This window comes from Cornus florida, unplaced genomic scaffold (assembly GCF_030987335.1).
Source record: "Cornus florida cultivar Cherokee Brave unplaced genomic scaffold, ASM3098733v1 CherokeeBrave_3.0.0_Hap2_Chr07, whole genome shotgun sequence".
NCBI lineage: Eukaryota > Viridiplantae > Streptophyta > Magnoliopsida > Cornales > Cornaceae > Cornus > Cornus florida.
In genome coordinates, this window is record NW_026775577.1 from 46,202,240 (window position 1) to 46,221,514 (window position 19,275).

The 19,275-nt window shown below is 33.8% G+C and overlaps 1 protein-coding gene across 5 annotated transcripts in view; it reads right to left on the reverse strand.

The window, feature by feature from the left end:
• Positions 1–461: 461 nt before the first annotated feature.
• The window catches only part of LOC132267144 (probable protein phosphatase 2C 55), a 31,667-nt gene continuing 12,853 nt past the window's right edge, over positions 462–19,275 (reverse strand). For 2 of the 5 annotated variants that reach the window (XM_059768211.1, XM_059768215.1), the window contains 2 exons: positions 16,028–16,176; positions 462–829 (listed from right to left, as the gene is read on the reverse strand). The gene's annotated coding sequence lies outside the window, so the exon portion shown is untranslated. Of the gene's footprint in view, positions 830–1,623; positions 1,695–16,027; positions 16,177–19,275 lie in introns of all 5 variants that reach the window. The other 3 variants (XM_059768214.1, XM_059768213.1, XM_059768212.1) reach the window with 3 other exon arrangements.

The following is a 19,275-nucleotide window of genomic DNA, read 5'->3' on the forward strand; positions in this document are numbered from 1 at the left end:
TCTATATATTTAACTTTTTATCTTTTACATTTTTTTTTCACTTCACATTTATATACATATTTTCACTCATGTGCATCACACGGATGTTTTACTAATCTATTTATAAAATAATATTTACAAATATAGAACGAAAATATTTGCAAAAGTATATCTAGAGTTTGTATTTTAATTGACCACACAATTTGTCAAGAAAAAATTCTTAATTTACCAGATCATTTGATGCATTTCCGCGACCTATTTTTAGCAGAAACAATTAAAACAAAGTTTTGAAATATTAAAAAGACAGCTGACATCCATTAGTACAGTAGTTGGAATGGACCCACCAATAGAAAACCTAATGAAGGAGTTTGCCATTTGTTAGTCCATCTTATGTCTACCGTTATTATCAAACATTAATAAAACAGAACTTTAATAGGTTTATACACAAATAAAATACAGATTTACATGGTTTACCACACAGATATGACAAAAAAATTTTATTATGCAAAAATCAAGAAATTACAAGTTTCAACCTTCAAACCCTAAACTCTTTTTCTCACTCTCCCAAAGTCCCTCGTGTTTCTCTTGTACACTCCAAACCCTTAAATGCAATTATACACCCGGCTACAAGTGTCCTAAATAGGGTCCGGGACTCGTAAGAGAAAAATACATCAAAATGAAACAAAAGAACACCCATAGCAACCAACATGAGCTAGCAACCAATCACATCAAAATGAAACAAAATAAAAGTAAAACCATATCCGCAACAGCAGCCTAGAAGAAGAGAGCCAGCACTCTCTTCATGATTTAATCGGGTACAGTCGGTATCTCAACTCATTCATTCTTTTAGCTGCAAAAAGAATACAACATTTAGTATTTGATCTGTGTCAGAGAAATCAGATATTGAAGATGCGCAAAAGCACTGATGAGGTGATGACAAATATACCAGATTTTGAATGCATCTGAGGTAAGCACAATGGATAAAAGTAGCAGTACAAAAATTAAAGTCATATTGAATTATTACAGGTTACCATTTTTTTCATGCATAAACTACCCTCGAATTAGCATCAAAACTGAAAAGCGTGCAGAAAGACACTCCATGCAATTTATCTACCAGTAAAAGAATTTAAAATAAAAAATAAAAAAACACAAATTTTATCGAGCATGAATTGCCAGTGGAACGGGGAGGAAAAAAAAATAATAAAGATTTTATCAGGAAAAAATAGATTTGGATAATTGAGGCTGGTCCTGCCCACACAGGGTGAAGACAAGCCAATTGCTAGACTTAAAATTTAGTTTTTGCAGCACTAGTGGGTGACATTGATAATCTCTCTCTCCCATTCATGCTTGACTTGCCTGGCCAGTTCTATGAAGTCTGTTATGTTCCCAAATAGGCAAAAAATTGTCTTGCACTAGGGAAATGGAAAAACCCAGTTTTATTAAATAAACTGAAAAATTCACATGCCTGTACTTCGCAGGCTAGGGAAATGTACAAAGTTCGCCTTTTTTAAAAAGAAAATACCATATGATTCTTAACCAATAAATCTTCAAGTGTACCTAAAACTTTATTTAAACTACTTAAAAATATGGACTTAAAGTTCAAGTCCTTTTAGTCTATTGCTTATTGCTAACAGGAAGATGTACCTTCAGAAGCTTATTCTCTGCGCGAATGCTCATTTAATTGAGGAATGATCGGACGAGATCTTGTGGACAAGCTGAGAAAGAGAGCATGGAAAAGGAGTTTTGGTTTCAGAGGCTAGGAAATCATTTTTGTTACAGAATGGTTTCCTCTAAAATGCACAATTGTTGGGCGTGTAAGTGTACTCTTATTGAGATCCAATCATAAATATAACAAATTAATGCACACACAAGAGAAATAATAAATTTCACATGGTCCTCTATTGTAGCCTGCATCTATGAGAATAGATAACTAATATGAACAGGAATTACAGTTGTAGAGAATATACAAAACCTAGAAGCTAGAACCAACTACTCTACCCAAGCCTTGAAATTGTCTTTAACCCCATGCTCAAGAATACTTGATCTCTAAATTACTCCCCATTTATCTTTTTACCCAGTGCCCCTATCTTCTCAAGAAAACAACAGTTTTCTTCGCTCATTGAACAGTGTGAAAGTCCCAAGAACCACATGCAGTAGGCATGCCAACAAATTTTCACATTTTATTCAAGCGTGTGAGATTCGAAATTATCATGCAAATTTAACCAAATTTATAAGCATTAACACTCGCCACTTGCACTTTTACTTAATTATTGTATTATCAGTTAGCTACAAAAACTGAAATATAATGCCAAACCTCCTCAAGCATTCTGTCTCTCTTTCTGTGTGTTTATGAGTGAGTGTGTGTGTGTGTGTGTGTGTGTGTGTGTGAGAAAGAGAGAGAGCAGCAATTGTTTTGTAGTCTTGAACAAACACGAGGCCCTAATTTGCAACAGAGACCAACATTATCAGCATATCAATTTATGTGACGTTCAACTTAAAGTATTTATCAGAATTCATTTGTTCATAGTGGAGGAGTAGTCTCTGCTTCTTCCAAATCCTCAACAAGGAGGCATTCTTATGTTCATATTGGGTACCTAATTGCATCCTAAAAATCTAAAAGGGTCTGCAAAGAATTTTACATATGCGAATAGAATTAAAGAGGCTCAATTTCAGGATTTGGTTTATAACACCCAAACACTGGATTTGGAATTGTAGCATCCAATTCCAATTTCAAAACTTCAATACGGTGCTGCCAAATACCCAGATGTTATGTTTGGCAGCACCGAATCAGTGCCTTGGATTTTGGATTAGAAAAAGTTTAGTTCAAAAGTTGTACTAAATTTTCTCCAATCAAGGTGCCAATTCGGCGGCGCCAAGCATAACAAGAGTGCATTTCAAAAATAGAAACACAATCTACGCAAATCTTATAATCAGAGCATAGAATAAATCAAGATGAACCCTTATGGCCATAACTACCATTTTCTACAAATCCAAGGTTTTCTTACTAGATTGAATCTTGAATTGTTTCCCAATTAAAGGGAATAAATGAATAAAAATTAATAATAATTAGACAAATAACCAGCAGGCTGACTATTAATCTCTCTCTCATGATGCAAGTTATAATGAGTAAAAGAAATGCAATTGTTTGTATTTGTGCAGAGAGATAACTTTTTAGAGCAAACAGAGACCGATATGACTGGGTTCTAGGGAGAAGTCACAGGGAAAACAACTGAAAACGGTGGCTTCAAGTGATAGACAGAAGACCCCAACTCCATGTCATCAATGGGTATCACATATCGGATGTCCTTAAGGTTAATCCTGATAGAAGTGAGTCGGCTAGAATGTGAAAAGCTGGAAATCGCAACTTCTTTATCCTTCTTTCATCAACTAGTTGCCAGCCCCTTTCCATCATAATTTTATTGTCAATTTTTCAATTTCACAACAAACAATATATTCTTTGTAATTTCCCATTACTTCAATATGATCTCATAACACAAAAGGGCCTTAAGTTTGCAGGTCAAGACAGTATAACATTCCTTCAAAAGTTTCAAGGATGGTGGAAAATACACTGAGGCTGTGTTTGATGACGCCGAATTAGAATTGAATTGGAATTGCATTGGAATTTCCAATTTCATGATATTGCAATCCAACCAATCCAATCCTAAATACAATGTTTGGATAAGCTTTGGAATTCAAGCGCAATTAAATTCCAATTCTAATTTTACTGTTTGGATAGATTGTGGATTTGAAATTGAATTAAAAATAATTTTAGTGTACACAGTGCGTGTAAACATATGTACATAAAATTATATGTACATAACTACATATATATATTGTGATATATAAGCACACAGTACCCATACATATTAATATAAAACTAAAATACACACACACACACACACACATATATAAATACATAGGGATATATATATATATATATATAAATATATATAGGAAAGCTAATGTCCTATTTCATTGGTACGATAAGACAAAAACAACCCACATTGAATCTGCAAGTGAGGACATTCATGCAAATGACGGAGGAGTCTAGGCAAAGGACAAACGCAAGGGGCGGAGGCAGCGTTGGGTGGCATAGGGAAGAAGGCGAGGGAGTTGAAGACTATTACGGCGGCAGTAGACTCCATCTTGGCCTCCGCGAGGTGGTGGAGCAGTACATGATCAATGGCAGCAATGCTGGTGGTGGTATCTCAACAGATCGGCACCGTTATGGGTGTGCGTTCCACGAAAACGTAGCTCAAGGATATGAAGATGTGGTAGCGGTTATGGGGGTGGAGATGGTGGGGCTGGTGGCGGGCGGTTACAAGGATGGTGGGAGTGGTGCCGCCGCAACAGGTTCAGTGGAGAGGGCACAGAGGAGAGCGAGAGAAGCATGGAGTAAGAATGGGACGTTTCTACAGATAGACCAATCCCACGTTGATTTGGTGTTCCAAATCTCTGGTCAGACCGTAGGATTCAAATTGTGTAATTGGGATATTTAGGATTATAATTCAATTCCAAATCCATCTTTAGTTAGGAGCATCCAAACAACAGATTTGGGATTGGAGCTCCAAATTCCAATCCCAAAGCCTCAAAACGGTGCTGCCAAACATACCCTGAAATCAGACTCCTTTAAATTCAAAATACACACATGCTGCTTGCTGTCTTCTACTAGGACACAAATCCTAAAATTAGAATCCTCAAACCTCCATTTTGTGATACTTATTTACACCTACTAAAAAGACTAATACAACTAGGCCCATTTAAACTAAATTATTTTGACGGCCATGTCCAGCCTAGGCCCAAATTATATCACTTTTTAAAATAATTGAACCAAAAAAATACAAGGCACTAAATAGCAACTTAAAGTAATTATGAAATAAGCCCTTGAGCTGGGCTTGCAAAGACTCATATTTTGATCAGCTACCAAATGGTTAACCCAGTAGTTTTGACTATTGAAATCTCAATTCATATCTATGGCAGCCTAGATTTATCAACAAAAATTCCTTTTTTATTTCTTTGGAAATGGGGACCTTTCCAATCTGGTGACCTTTGGTACATGTGGCTGCAAGGAATACCTCAGATATGTGGAGCGACCTGCAAACTACACACCATTTAATCCCATATAATTTTGTGCCCTATGAGAGTTAAACCTAGGACTTCCGAATTTATGATTCAGCCTAAGAGACCCCTTAACCACGGGGCCACCCGTGCGGGTTAAACCTAAAATGTTCAATAATGTCGCCTGAGATATTCAAACTCTTGTGGGGAAGCATAGATTTAACAATGTGAATTCCTTGCTACACACTACAACTTCCATTTGCACTCAACAAAACACCTTCCTAAAGTCAACTTGCGCACATCAGCAAAATGTGCAGATGCCGTAATTGTATTGGAGTTCCAACACAAACTAATAACCAATAAAGAATTAGGATCAACAATATAATAAAGAATTAGGTTCATGTCGTGTGAGAAAGATATTTGATAACATGGGTCAATCCAAACACAACCTATTTTACACATCTTCAATCATAAGTCACAACAAAAATGATGATGAATGACCCATGCAACCTGTTTCATGTAATGTCAAACATGTTCATTGTAATACCCCTAATTTTAAAAGGATAGTCTCGGTATTTATTTATTTATTTTTATTGTATTTTTTTAATTGTTTAATTGATTATTTGACTAATTATTTATGTGTTTAATTGAATTAAGTGTTACTTGATTAATTGGCTACTTATTTATGTGTTATTTGTATGTTGTCTAGGTGTTATTTGTATTATTTGTTTAATTAGATTGTGTGCTTAAATGATGTATTTGATTAATTGTAATTAATTGTAAATTAAATGATTAAATGTTTTATTTTATTTTATTTTATGGTTATGGTTAGTGGTAATGGGCTAATTAATTGGGTCCCATGGACTACTTGGATAGGAGGTTGGATGGGTATGGATAATTACCCAAGGATAGTTCTATATGTGTATATATATATACATAATTGTAATTAATTGTAAATTAAATGATTAAATGTTTTATTTTATTTTATTTTATGGTTATGGTTAGTGGTAATGGGCTAATTAATTGGGTCCCATGGACTACTTGGATAGGAGGTTGGATGGGTATAGATAATTACCCAAGGATAGTTCTATATGTGTATATATATATATATGTATATGTATATACATATATATAAAAAGGAAAATAATTTATTAATATTATAGTAACTTTAGTATTAATAAATAATCTGATGTATATATTTTATATATTTATATAATAAGGATACGTAACATGTTTTAAGTTACCTTTTAATATTATGGTAACTTTAGTATTAATAAATAATCTAATGTATATATTTTATTTAATTAATAAGGATATACATAGATTATATACGTAACATATTTTAAGTTACCTTTTTAATATTTTCATTTTTATTTTTCTTTATTAAGTTGACTTGGATTGGGAAAAGGAATAGGGTTATTATTTAGCCTATAAATACACAACTATAGGTTGAAAAAGGAGTGAAAATATATCACGTTATATATTCTAGAGAGAGAGAGAGTTAGAGAGAGAAGGAGAAAGAGGAAGGAAGAAGGAGAAAACCCTTTAGAGAGAAGATCAAGGAAGAAGAAGTTTAACTTTCAATCCGAAAGTTTAAGGCAAGTTCTTCTTCTATCTCTTTCCCTTTGATTCGTGTTTCTATACATGCCTAGGAAATTTCAAGATTTATTAAACACATAAAATTAAATAATTATACATGTTTAATTGGATTAGAACATAGGTTTTTATGAATTTGGTTCATATCTGTTCGTGTTTTGAATTGATAAATGCATGATTTTGATTTGATTTCCGGTGTGAATTTTTACAGGTTTAAATTATGTAAATTTCATATCGGTGGAATGATGGAACGTAGAAACATGCCTAGGATTACTGAACATTAAATAGGAACTAGGTTTGGGTTTAAATAAATTTAAATAGACTCAATCATAATGATGCTTGCTATTTGAATGTTTTAAACAAACGAATGAATTTAATCTTTTAATATGTTTTAACAATTGAGATTAAATGTGTAGGATGAATTGGATATGGAGAATGCTTATTTGACGGTATAATAAAATATCATCATATGTATAAGATTCAGTTTATGTAGGACATATGATATAGGAAACTTAAATAAATAATAAGTCATTCCTATTTTGTGATAACTTGAAGTCATATTATCATAGTTATTTCTGGATTGTTTGATGTATTTCCTTAATCGTTACATCAATTGTTGAATTGTGTGATTTAATGCACCGGTATGGGACGGTGGCATTCTAGGGACGGATTAACTTATCAGTTAAGTCCTACCTATTTTATATAAGGGAATGGATTAACTAAAATGTTAAGTCCTACTTATATTCAAGTCAAGTCAGCTGAACAAGTTGAATGACTTATGGATGATTAATATATTATATAAGGGAATGGATTAACTAAAATGTTAAGTCCTACTTATATTCAAGTCAGGTCAGCTGAACAAGTTGAATGACTTGTGGAGGATTAATTTATACCGGATAGGATGGTTACTAGATTTTATATATATAAGTATGGTGCCATGATATGAGCTTAAGTCTCAGGATCAATGGTTAGGGTGCGTATATCGCCAGGGATGTGTAGCTAGATATAGTGTAGTTGTGTACCCTGGTAGGTTTAGGTATTCGTGCCCACTATATGTGCGTTTTGCATGTTACCTACTATTCAGGTTGAGACAACCCTATAATCTAGTGATGTTCCTTTAGTGTGTGTATATATATATATACGGACTACTAGTTACTGTTAGATTGACTAGGATGTATACGTGTATCGGATCTCTGCTTGGACTGTAGTAGAGTAGAACTTGTTTGTGGGCCTGACCCACCATTATTTTTCAGGTGTTCGTCAGAAGTAGAGGTTGTTCGTGCTGAGCAGGGATCAGTTTACTTCATTCTTCCGATGCTACATAGGAGTTCCTTTACGATTCAGTTTCCTGATTTAAACAGTTATTGCTGTCATTTGTTTAGTTTGGATTTTCTAGGGATCCACACAGTATGGATTCCCGAGTTGTATTTTGGAGGATCAGTTGTATCAGAAGAGTTTATTAATTAATGGAAATATATTCTGAGGTTTATTATTAGATTATCGTTTTAGTTTCTTGTCAACATTTTATTTATTCTTCTTTATTCTTTTGTACTCTGTATTCGTTTATTATCAATTTGTTTTGATATCCTCGGGTATTCGGGCGTGGGCCTGGCCAACCCGCATTCGGAAATCCAGGGGGTATCATAGTTGGTATCAAAGCACTCCAGGTTTAAGTGTCGTTAAGAGTGTCTTTCATTATGTGACTTCCGCGTTGCGTCTCTTAAAACTTAGAGCCCTTATTAGGATTCATTGTACTCTATTTACGGTTCGTTAGGAGGAATTGATGTCAATTGTATTCTGTAGTTACAGAATGGTTGGCACTAGGAAAAGGATGGGGTCCAAGGCGTTCGCGATAAAGATCCAAAGGAGTAAAGGAGTACGTTATTGATTTCATTGCCTGAAGGCAGAATTAGGGATCGAAGGTTTAAGTTCGTTTGGAGCTACTTTAAAGTATAAGCCAAGGAAAGATTTAGATGTGCATGATAGGTCACTGCATATCGGGGCCGACACGACTTCAGTTGATCTCAAAAAGGAGACAAGCGGGGATTAAGAGTCCAAAGAGGGTCCTAATGGAGGAGATTTCAGCGTATCCAAGAGAGAGGGTACTACATCTGGAAGATGGATGATCACGCGAGGGTGATCTTGTTTGCTGGTTATATAGCTAATGTTATTTGTAGAATTGGTATTGATTAATCTACTATAATTAAATTGTCTTATCATCTCTAAAAGAGATATATAAGAAGTACTTTTCAAAAGATTGGGGATTTGATGGAGTTCTTATCAGAACGAAACGTATGATTTTGTATCACATTCAGGAAGGTATTGGTATTATGTTGTGACGTTCTAATTCGCTTTATAAAGCCAAGTTAGATAGTTTACATTCAGCGTGTAGGGAGAATGAGGGTTAAGCCCTTAGTATTTGCTTAGGCAAACATATGTTGCTTTTATGCTCTGTTTAAAGGATATGTTTCGAGGTTGGATGATTACCTACGAAACTATAAAAGGAAATTGTGAAACAATTTGGTAGTGTTGATTTCAAATGAGACTTTCTTTTCTAGAAAGAACGATGTCCTAAGTAGGAGTATATTTTGTGTTAGTGTGTTTGTCATACGGGTTTTATTTTCGTTGATTATTTTGGTTAATGGTATATGGTTTAGTTGGGGACACAAGTATGTGATCAGCTAACTATTGTTTTTAATAATATGGAGTAATAGCGCTATTTATGCTAAATTTGTGAGCATGCGGTCGTAGGATATGGTAGATACACATAATTCTAGCCAATCTATTAGACCTGGACATGCGTCATTCTAGTATATTGTTTGGGATGGGATAGTTAAACCATCACTGTGAGTCAAATAATCTAGTTTGATTTACTTTACTCTAGGTATGGATTTGTGTCATGTTACAACGCCATGATAATGGTGGTTGTTAATATTTTGGGATGCGTGAGATGGTGGTAAATAAAGATAACTGTAACACCACGATGATTTATCTGAGGTGCCGGATTTGCTGAACATTTTCTTGAAAAATCCCAGAAGTTGTTACTAAGTCGAAAGGAAGATTTAGTACGGGTTTAGGTACTTATTAGAATGACACCGATTGAGGATAGTAGACTGAATAAATATTCATCAGTCTATTCTTAATCAAGAATTTTATTCGTGAGGGCGTGTCTTTAGGAGGAGTTGCCGGTGTTGCATATAGAGGAGGAAAATAAGTCTTATTCACTTGCATAAATAATATGGAATTTTTTTTTTTTTTTTTTTTTTTGTCACAATTTGCAACAATTAGCTGTTGTTAGGAAATTGATAACTATGTAGAGGATGGAAGGATTTCATATTCTTTTGAAGTTAGACAAAGAAGTCGGATTGTCATTAACTTGTTTTAAAGAAGCAAGGTGTGTTAAAGACAAGATAGTAAGACCAAACACCTTTATAAAGATGAGGTGCATGGTATGCATGGAAAGGTCGTAGTTTGTTAACTTTTGTTGAATTAAAATCATAGTTGACTATTGATAAATGGAATTACTGATTGATTTTCAATATCGGCAAATTTATCACGGATCAGTGGTGGATAGATTTAGTTACAGAATTCGCTTTTGAAGACGCTCCAATTTAAACGTTGGGTACAGATGAAAGCTGGTGGTACTGGACTAACGGTACTTTCTATAGACAAATTGGATGGAGGATGCATGGACTGAGTTTCACAACTTTTAGTTCTTCTAATATTTATTAGATAGTAGAGATGGACCATCAAAGATCACTAGATCCTTTGCAGCCATTTCCTATACTAAAGTGGAAATGAGAGAGCATTTTACAGATGTAGTTGCGGGATTTCTGATTTTTCACAAGGGTCAGGATTCTGGATGGGATATTAGTTGACTGATACATTAGGTCAACTTGATTCTTGTCTATTTCGAACTGGTAGGATTTTAGTTCATACGAATAAAATGGATCACGAGACGGTTTAGATGGATTACATTGGTGATTCACACTTTATATTAAGTTCCGTCTGGTGGAAGCAATGAAAGCAATGATGTAAATGGATGCTCTCAACAAATGATAGAATATTTAAATCTTTCGGTTAGTTGTTGAGTTATTAGATGCATTTATAGCAAGTGTCATAATAACACTTGTTATTACTACGGTAGTTGAGAAGGTCAACTTTGAATATTGGAGATGACCTTGGAGACGGTGTTACCTTCCTCAGATGGAGTTTAAGGTACTCAAGGAGGATTTCGTAGTTTCTTTAAATAATGATATGACGGTCGGGCGACTGAGCTAGAAAATTTATAATTTTTCTTGGTGTGATCAAACGGTTAGAAGGTACATCATGACATCAAATGTCGATTTTGGTGAACAGATACAGATAAGGATGCATATACAATTGCCCAAAGCGTAAAACCTGCTACAAAGGTGGAAAGTTGATCATCGGATATCGTAGGAATCTTTAGCCACTTCCTATAACAAATATGGAAGTTGAATTAAATAGGAGTGACGATCGATGGGAAGGATCGACATTGATTTGGAATTTCAATTTTCTATATGGAATCTGAGTGGTGGATTGAGAAAGATCGCTTGAAGACATAAATTTGAGTGATACTTATTTTAGAACTTCATAGTAGTTCTATAGTTCAGTGATAGTGGTGTTATAGCATGTGGATGTCTATATTAGTGGATGCAAAGTGCTATTTCGAAGGAGCTTTATGAAGATTTTGGAGCAGCAGCTCTACTTCATATCTATAGACGGAGGAATTAATCGAGAGATTAAATTAGACCATAAAGGATATGTTTGAGGTGTATATCCTAGATTTTCATGGACAGTTGGAAGTGTTTACTTCACTTGTCGGAATTTTATCTGTGATATTGTTGGCACAAGGAGGTTAGTGTGACAACTTTGGAGGTTTTGTATCTTTCACAATGCATACCTCTCATTTGTTGGTTGGAAATGGAAGTATGGGTTGTACAATCAGACCTTGACTTCATTTAAAATATGTCGGAAAGAGATACTTCCCTTTGTATTGAACTACGCGCGGTTGGGAGGCAACAGTAGGATGTTGTAAATAGTTGAACTCGTATACTAGAGTTTTTCTATCAGGGAGTAGTTTGCTCGTTCTGTTTTCTATGTAGGAAGAAGGCGATTTTTGGAGAAAGGTAAATTTTACTTATTACATTGACTTTTAGAAGATTGTGTTTCGCAATTGAGGCAGTCGCCTCTGAATTAGCGTTACCAAATTATTAGCGCCGGGTGAATAGGAGTTTGTGCATATATTCTATGGCACTTGGAGGTATGTAGATCATTCCCTTGTCGACATGGGAGGATTACGTTGTTATTTGATACAACCTACACATCGTATGATTATTGTGTTTCTTAAAATATAGGAACCCTGCCTACCACTTGGTATATTGGAGTTAAGTGGACCCCTTATAGTGAGGTTGCGTCTATTTGGGAATAGGAGGATATTTTTCGCTCACAGTTTCCAAGCATAATGGAAGAATAATGAAAGGAAGTAAGGGCGAATTCCGAGGACAGAATTTCTTTTGTTAGGGGGGAAAAATGTAATACCCCTAATTTTAAAAGGATAGTCTCAGTATTTATTTATTTATTTTTATTGTATTTTTTTAATTGTTTAATTGATTATTTGACTAATTGTTTATGTGTTTAATTGAATTAAGTGTTACTTGATTAATTGGCTACTTATTTATGTGTTATTTGTATTTTGTCTAGGTGTTATTTGTATTATTTGTTTAATTAGATTGTGTGCTTAAATGATGTATTTGATTAATTGTAATTAATTGTAAATTAAATGATTAAATATTTTATTTTATTTTATTTTATGGTTATGGTTAGTGGTAATGGGCTAATTAATTGGGTTCCATGGACTACTTGGATAGGAGGTTGGATGGGTATGGATAATTACCCAAGGATAGTTCTATGTGTGTATATATATATATATATGTATATGTATATACATATATATAAAAAGGAAAATAATTTATTAATATTATAGTAACTTTAGTATTAATAAATAATCTGATGTATATATTTTATATATTTATATAATAAGGATACGTAACATGTTTTAAGTTACCTTTTAATATTATGGTAACTTTAGTATTAATAAATATTCTAATGTATATATTTTATTTAATTAATAAGGATATACATAGATTATATACGTAACATATTTTAAGTTACCTTTTTAATATTTTCATTTTTATTTTTCTTTATTAAGTTGACTTGGATTGGGACAAGGAATAGGGTTATTATTTAGTCTATAAATACACAACTATAGGTTGAAAAATGAGTAAAAATATATCACGTAATATATTCTAGAGAGAGAGAGTTAGAGAGAGAAGGAGAAAGAGGAAGGAAGAAGGAGAAAACCCTTTAGAGAGAAGATCAAGGAAGAAGAAGTTTAACTTTCAATCCGAAAGTTTAAGGCAAGTTCTTCTTCTATCTCTTTCCCTTTGATTCGTGTTTCTATACATGCCTAGGAAATTTCAGGATTTATTAAACACATAAAATTAAATAATTATGCATGTTTAATTGGATTAGAACATAGGTTTTTATGAATTTGGTTCATATCTGTTCTTGTGTTTTGAATTGATAAATGCATGATTTTGATTTGATTTCCGGTATGAATTTTTACAAGTTTAAATTATGTAAATTTCATATCGGTGGAATGATGGAACGTAGAAACATGCCTAGGATTCCTGAACATTAAATAGGAACTAGGTTTGGGTTTAAATAAATTTAAATAGACTCAATCATAATGATGCTTGCTATTTGAATGTTTTAAACAAATGAATGAATTTAATCATTTAATATGTTTTAACAATTGAGATTAAATGTGTAGGATGAATTGGATATGGAGAATGCTTATTTGACGGTACAATAAAATATCATCATATGTATAAGATTCAGTTTATGTAGGACATATGATATAGGAAACTTATAATAATAAAAAGTCATTCCTATTTTGTGATAACTTGAAGTCATATTATCATAGTTATTTCTGGATTGTTTGATGTATTTCCTTAATCGTTACATCAATTGTTGAATTGTGTGATTTAATGCACCGGTATGGGACGGTGGCATTCTAGGGACGGATTAACTTATCAGTTAAGTCCTACCTATTTTATATAAGGGAATGGATTAACTAAAATGTTAAGTCCTACTTATATTCAAGTCAAGTCAGCTGAACAAGTTGAATGACTTATGGATGATTAATATATTATATAAGGGAATGGATTAATTAAAATTTTAAGTCCTACTTATATTCAAGTCAGGTCAGCTGAACAAGTTGAATGACTTGTGGAGGATTAATTTATACCGGATAAGATGGTTAATAGATTATATATATATAAGTATGGTGCCATGATATGAGCTTGAGTCTCAGGATCAATGGTTAGGGTGCGTATATCGCCAGGGATGTGTAGCTAGATATAGTGTAGTTGTGTACCCTGGTAGGTTTAGGTATTCGTGCCCACTATATGTGCGTTTTGCATGTTACCTACTATTCAGGTTGAGACAACCCTATATTCTAGTGATGTTCCTTTAGTGTGTGTATATATATATATACGGACTACTAGTTACTGTTGGATTGACTAGGATGTATACGTGTATCGGATCTCTGCTTGGACTGTAATAGAGTAGAACTTGTTTGTGAGCCTGACCCACCATTATTTTTCAGGTGTTCGTCAGAAGTAGAGGTTGTTCGTGCTGAGCAGGGATCAGTCTACTTCATTCTTCCGATGCTACATAGGAGTTCCTTTACGATTCAGTTTCCTGATTTAAACAGTTATTGCTGTCATTTGTTTAGTTTGGATTTTCTAGGGATCCACACAGTATGGATTCCCGAATTGTATTTTGGAGGATCAGTTGTATCAGAAGAGTTTATTAATTAATGGAAATATATTCTGAGGTTTATTATTAGATTATCGTTTTAGTTTCTTGTCAACATTTTATTTATTCTTCTTTATTCTTTTGTACTCTGTGTTCGTTTATTATCAATTTGTTTTGATATCCTCGGGTATTCGGGCGTGGGCCTGGCCAACCAGCATTCAGAAATCCGGGGGGTATCACATTCATCATCCAAGAACGTAGAACATTTTAGCCTATTTAATTCTACTTCCTATAACAACCATAGGCTGGAAACGTGGAATGTTATCTTTTGCAGCTATGCTTATAATAACCTCATTTCGAGACAATGCAGAGCCTTTGAAACAACATACCAATGTATAGGAGACAGAAAGAGAGAATATTAAAATTAAAACACTAAAAATAAGATCTATTTATTTATTTAGTAATGATTTGGATATCCATAATTTGGATTTCTTTATCTTTTTTTACCAGACTCTTTGGTGACATCTAAACCCTGATATGATTACAAATTTTCTAAAGGTATTTCATTTCGTTAATGGTTTGGATATCCATAATTTGGTTTTCTTTATCTTTTTTAGGACTCTTTGGTGACATCTAAACTCTGACATGATTACAAATTTTCTGAATGATGTGGACATTTTTTCTTTCCTTTTTTTTTTTGATAAGTAAAAATTCATTAAAAGCGTTCAAAAGGGGAACGCGTCCCATGTATACAAACAAAACAGGAATCTATGGACCCAAGGAGTCCAAGAAATCAACAACATCGTCAGAAGATGAACAATTTCTACCCTTCGCCCAACTGAAAATGGTACAAATGATGTGGTGGACATTTTAAAGTAGGAAACTTACAAATATCAAAATAATAACCCTGTATGTTGACATGGTGCTATAGCCATTATTATTTTCCATGTTTGTTCTATTATACTCTAGGATGAGCCAACAATTGTTCAATTATGTACTGAGAAGACCGGCAATAATTGAAGATAGATTTATAAGAAATCTGTGTATTCAGCTGATAGGAGAACTTGGTTCTACGCCCATAATTTCTAATTATAGAAAGCTTTAACAATAAATAGTAATAAATAAATAGAAACTTCATCTTTGCTCAAGCTTTAGCTTCCCAAAAACAAACTCCGTATTGGAGTGCAAGAGAAAAATCATTTAGTTTTTTCATCACAGTTCCAGTTTGTAATAAAGTGATTATCAGCTAAAACACATACCCTAAGAATAAGTATAACATAACCGATCTGAAAAAGGTTTTTTTCCTTTTTTGGCAAGATTTGGAAAAGCTTCCTAATCATCTAGATAAAGAATTTTAACTAAAGTGTAAGATTCAACAACCACGTTCAATATCGTTCGGAAAAAAAAAATTAATAAAAAAAGCATCCACGTTCAAATAGCATATCATAAAAACTGCAGAAGATGCTTCAACAACCGAAAATAAGGGAAACCGTAAAGCTTAAGCAAGCATTATATCGTGCATCACGTATTCAAGAGGGAAGAGACTTACATCTTGGAGCAAATTGTAATAATACTTGCAAGTACCAGAATTCCTTCGGCAGTTAAAGAAACTACGAATATCATCAGTCAGCGCATCCCAGTCAATGGAAGCACCCCTGCTAGCTCCAACTTCTTGAACAAAGGCATCTTTATAAGTGCCTGCAAAAAACAAGAGGAGACTATGCATGTGAACTTTAGAGTGAAGGCAACATGAATTAGCTCTGTCAATTATTTCTTTCATTAAGATCCATTTGCCATCAAAACTAGTAAGGATAAAGGATCTTTGTATTGGAACATTCAGTGACCAAAACAGTGATTTGTCAAGTGACATGGTCAGTCTGGTTATCTATGTCTGTCAATTTGATTTGCTGGTAGATGTGTTGATGAAGGAAATAAGAATTTGTTTTAAGGATATTAATGTAAAATGATAATCTAATTATAAATGAATTAAAAATAATAGTAAGGATGCCTACTATAAAAGAAATTAAATATAATGTAACCCAGTAACCAACAAAGGAAAAATATCATTAATATACAAGTATAAGAAAATTCAGTGACCAAAACAGTAAGGATAAAGAATCTTTGTATTGGAACATTCAGTGACCAAAACAGTGATTTGTCAAGTGACATGGTCAGTCTGGTTATCTCTGTCAGTAAATAAGAATTTATTTCAAGGATATTATTGTAAAATGATAATCTAATTATAAATGAATTAAAAATAATAGTAAGGATGCCTACTATAAAAGAAATGAAATATTATGTAACCCAGTAACCAACAAAGGAAAAATATCATTAATATACAAGTATGTGAAAATAATAATTAAGGTTATGTTCTATTCTCTACAGCCTTGGAAGAAGAAGAAGAAGCTATAGAGAGAGACTAAGATTAATTTATCAATTAATCAACGATCTACCAAGGGTCTTGTGGCTTAGTGGTATCTCCTCTACCCTTTAAAGTAGATGGTGAGGTATCGTGTCCCCAAAGGGGTAACATGGGTGTGTGCGTTTCTTGCCAATGAAAATAATAATAATAATCAACGATCTATAGACTAAGCTAAGTGATATTCTACTGATTTACAAAGATTTCTATGTCCTAGTAATATGTGGCATTTAATTAGTTTAACAAATATGAAAATACTTTATATGTGCATGCAAAAATTTGTATTTGGGATTGTATAATATGGTGTATATGGAATCTTATGTGAAACATGTACAAATGATTCATGATTACACATCTAAAATTAATTTCAGATTACAAACATAATGAAATTTGTGTGTAACAGTATATATATACAAATATATATATATGTATGTATGTATACATAGGCGTGTAAGCATGTATCCTATATGAACTATACGAAACCTTAGTTTAGCAGGGGAGGCGGAGAGGAATGGCTTCTATGTGGCTTGAACGTATGTTAGTGCATTGATGCTCAAACATTTTATTGTTAAACCAGGCAACGACCCTTTTTTTAAATCATCCAACTAAGAAGAAAGACCAGTTCACCCCTCTCAGTCTTCTATTTCATGCAACTACTAGGCAAAACTTAAGCTTGATCCCTGATATCAACTCGCTTGTTTCAAAGTAATTTTGATCCATCTTTTCAGAAAAATGGATTCACATGCTAGAGAGGGTGGATCTGTCACTCGACCTCCACCTTTTCATCGAATCAGTTATACTTACTAGAAAGCAAAAATGATGACATTTATTTATTTTTCAATAAAGAGGTAAAAAGTTTGGAACATTGGAACTAGTTTAGAAACCACCCAATTTACACATAAGTAATGAGCATAATTGCAGGTTTGCCTAGAAATACAGAGATAATTGGTCCGAAGATGATTTTAAGTTTTTATTTTTTATTTTTTTTCAAAATCTTACAAGTCTTAACGTTATTATAGTCCAGAGATGCTCTAAAGATTTTTTTTAGATACCCCTAAACAACTATACACAAATGCATGCTAATTAGGTTTGGAAGGGTTTTGCGAAATCGTTTAAGTGGAACTAAGTTTCATAGATGCTTAGGTTTAAGGGTTTTACGCGATTTATCGAGTTTCAATGTTTGTTTTTTGCACACACTTATATGAGAGTTAGTAAAAATCCTTAAAACTTAGTTCATGGTTTCTTCAAAGTCATATTTCATTGAAGTTATTGAACATCTTCAAAAGACAACTAGTTGTATAGGCATCCATCGCATCTTCACAACAGATTGTGAAGGTTGCTCGTTCAGACGAGTATTAAATATTATCTTTCGTATTTTGTAAAATTTACAATTATGCATATGATCCTAACAACAAAATGTACCAATTTTAAATATTATCTTTTTATTTTGTAAAATTTAACACAATGTAAATATTCAAATCACAATTGGCATTAATTCAAGAAAGGGTCATAGAGGTGACATTCTAGAAGCTAGAGACCAAGGAGGAGGAGGAAGGTGCTTGGAGATTCAAGAGAGGTCTTTAAAGTGGGTGTGTGACTATACTAAATCCCAAGAGGTATACGGCTCTACATCTTTATAAATAATTATATGTATATGAATTTCTAATGATGATAACACCTAAGGTTCATATACATGTCAGGATTCGTAAAACAGCAAGTAGCTATGATCCCAAAGTTTTGTTCACTTATACGTTGTTAACTTTGAACGACGGCGACTTGGATCTATGAGTTCTGGCCACCGATCATACGTTGAGGTGACGACGATACCTAATCTCCCAAAGCATGGTGTTGTGGAGACGTCGGTGTCAAAAAGGGGTGTAGATTTATTTCTTGATGATCAGAGCATTTGGAAAAGGGATGTCATTCAACGTTTTCTGGTGGGAAGGTTTGACCGAGATGTCGGAGATTGTGCGAGAATGGAAGATTGGCTTCGAGCGCTTGGAAGGTTTCTGCAGGTGTGGCAATTTCCCCGCTACCGGATTCTCTTTTGCTGTTCAGATTGCCTTCTCATGCTGAGGCGATACGGGTGTTGAGGGAAGGCAAACGGACTTGGGGAGATGCTGAGTTACGACGATGCGTGGTCCGGGTTGGGTGGTGCGGAATTCTTGAGGAAAAGAAAGAGAAGAAAATGATGGTCTTTGCTTTACCGTTGCATCTGTGGTTGTATGCTCTATTTCAAGCGATTGGCAACACCTATGGGGGGTTCAAGAGGGTTGAAGCAGATGAAAGGAAGGATGCGAGCAAGGTTATTATTTATGTCGAGTCGTCCAGGAGTGGATTCTGGTGAATGATGAACGGCTCTGCTACAGGGTGTATTT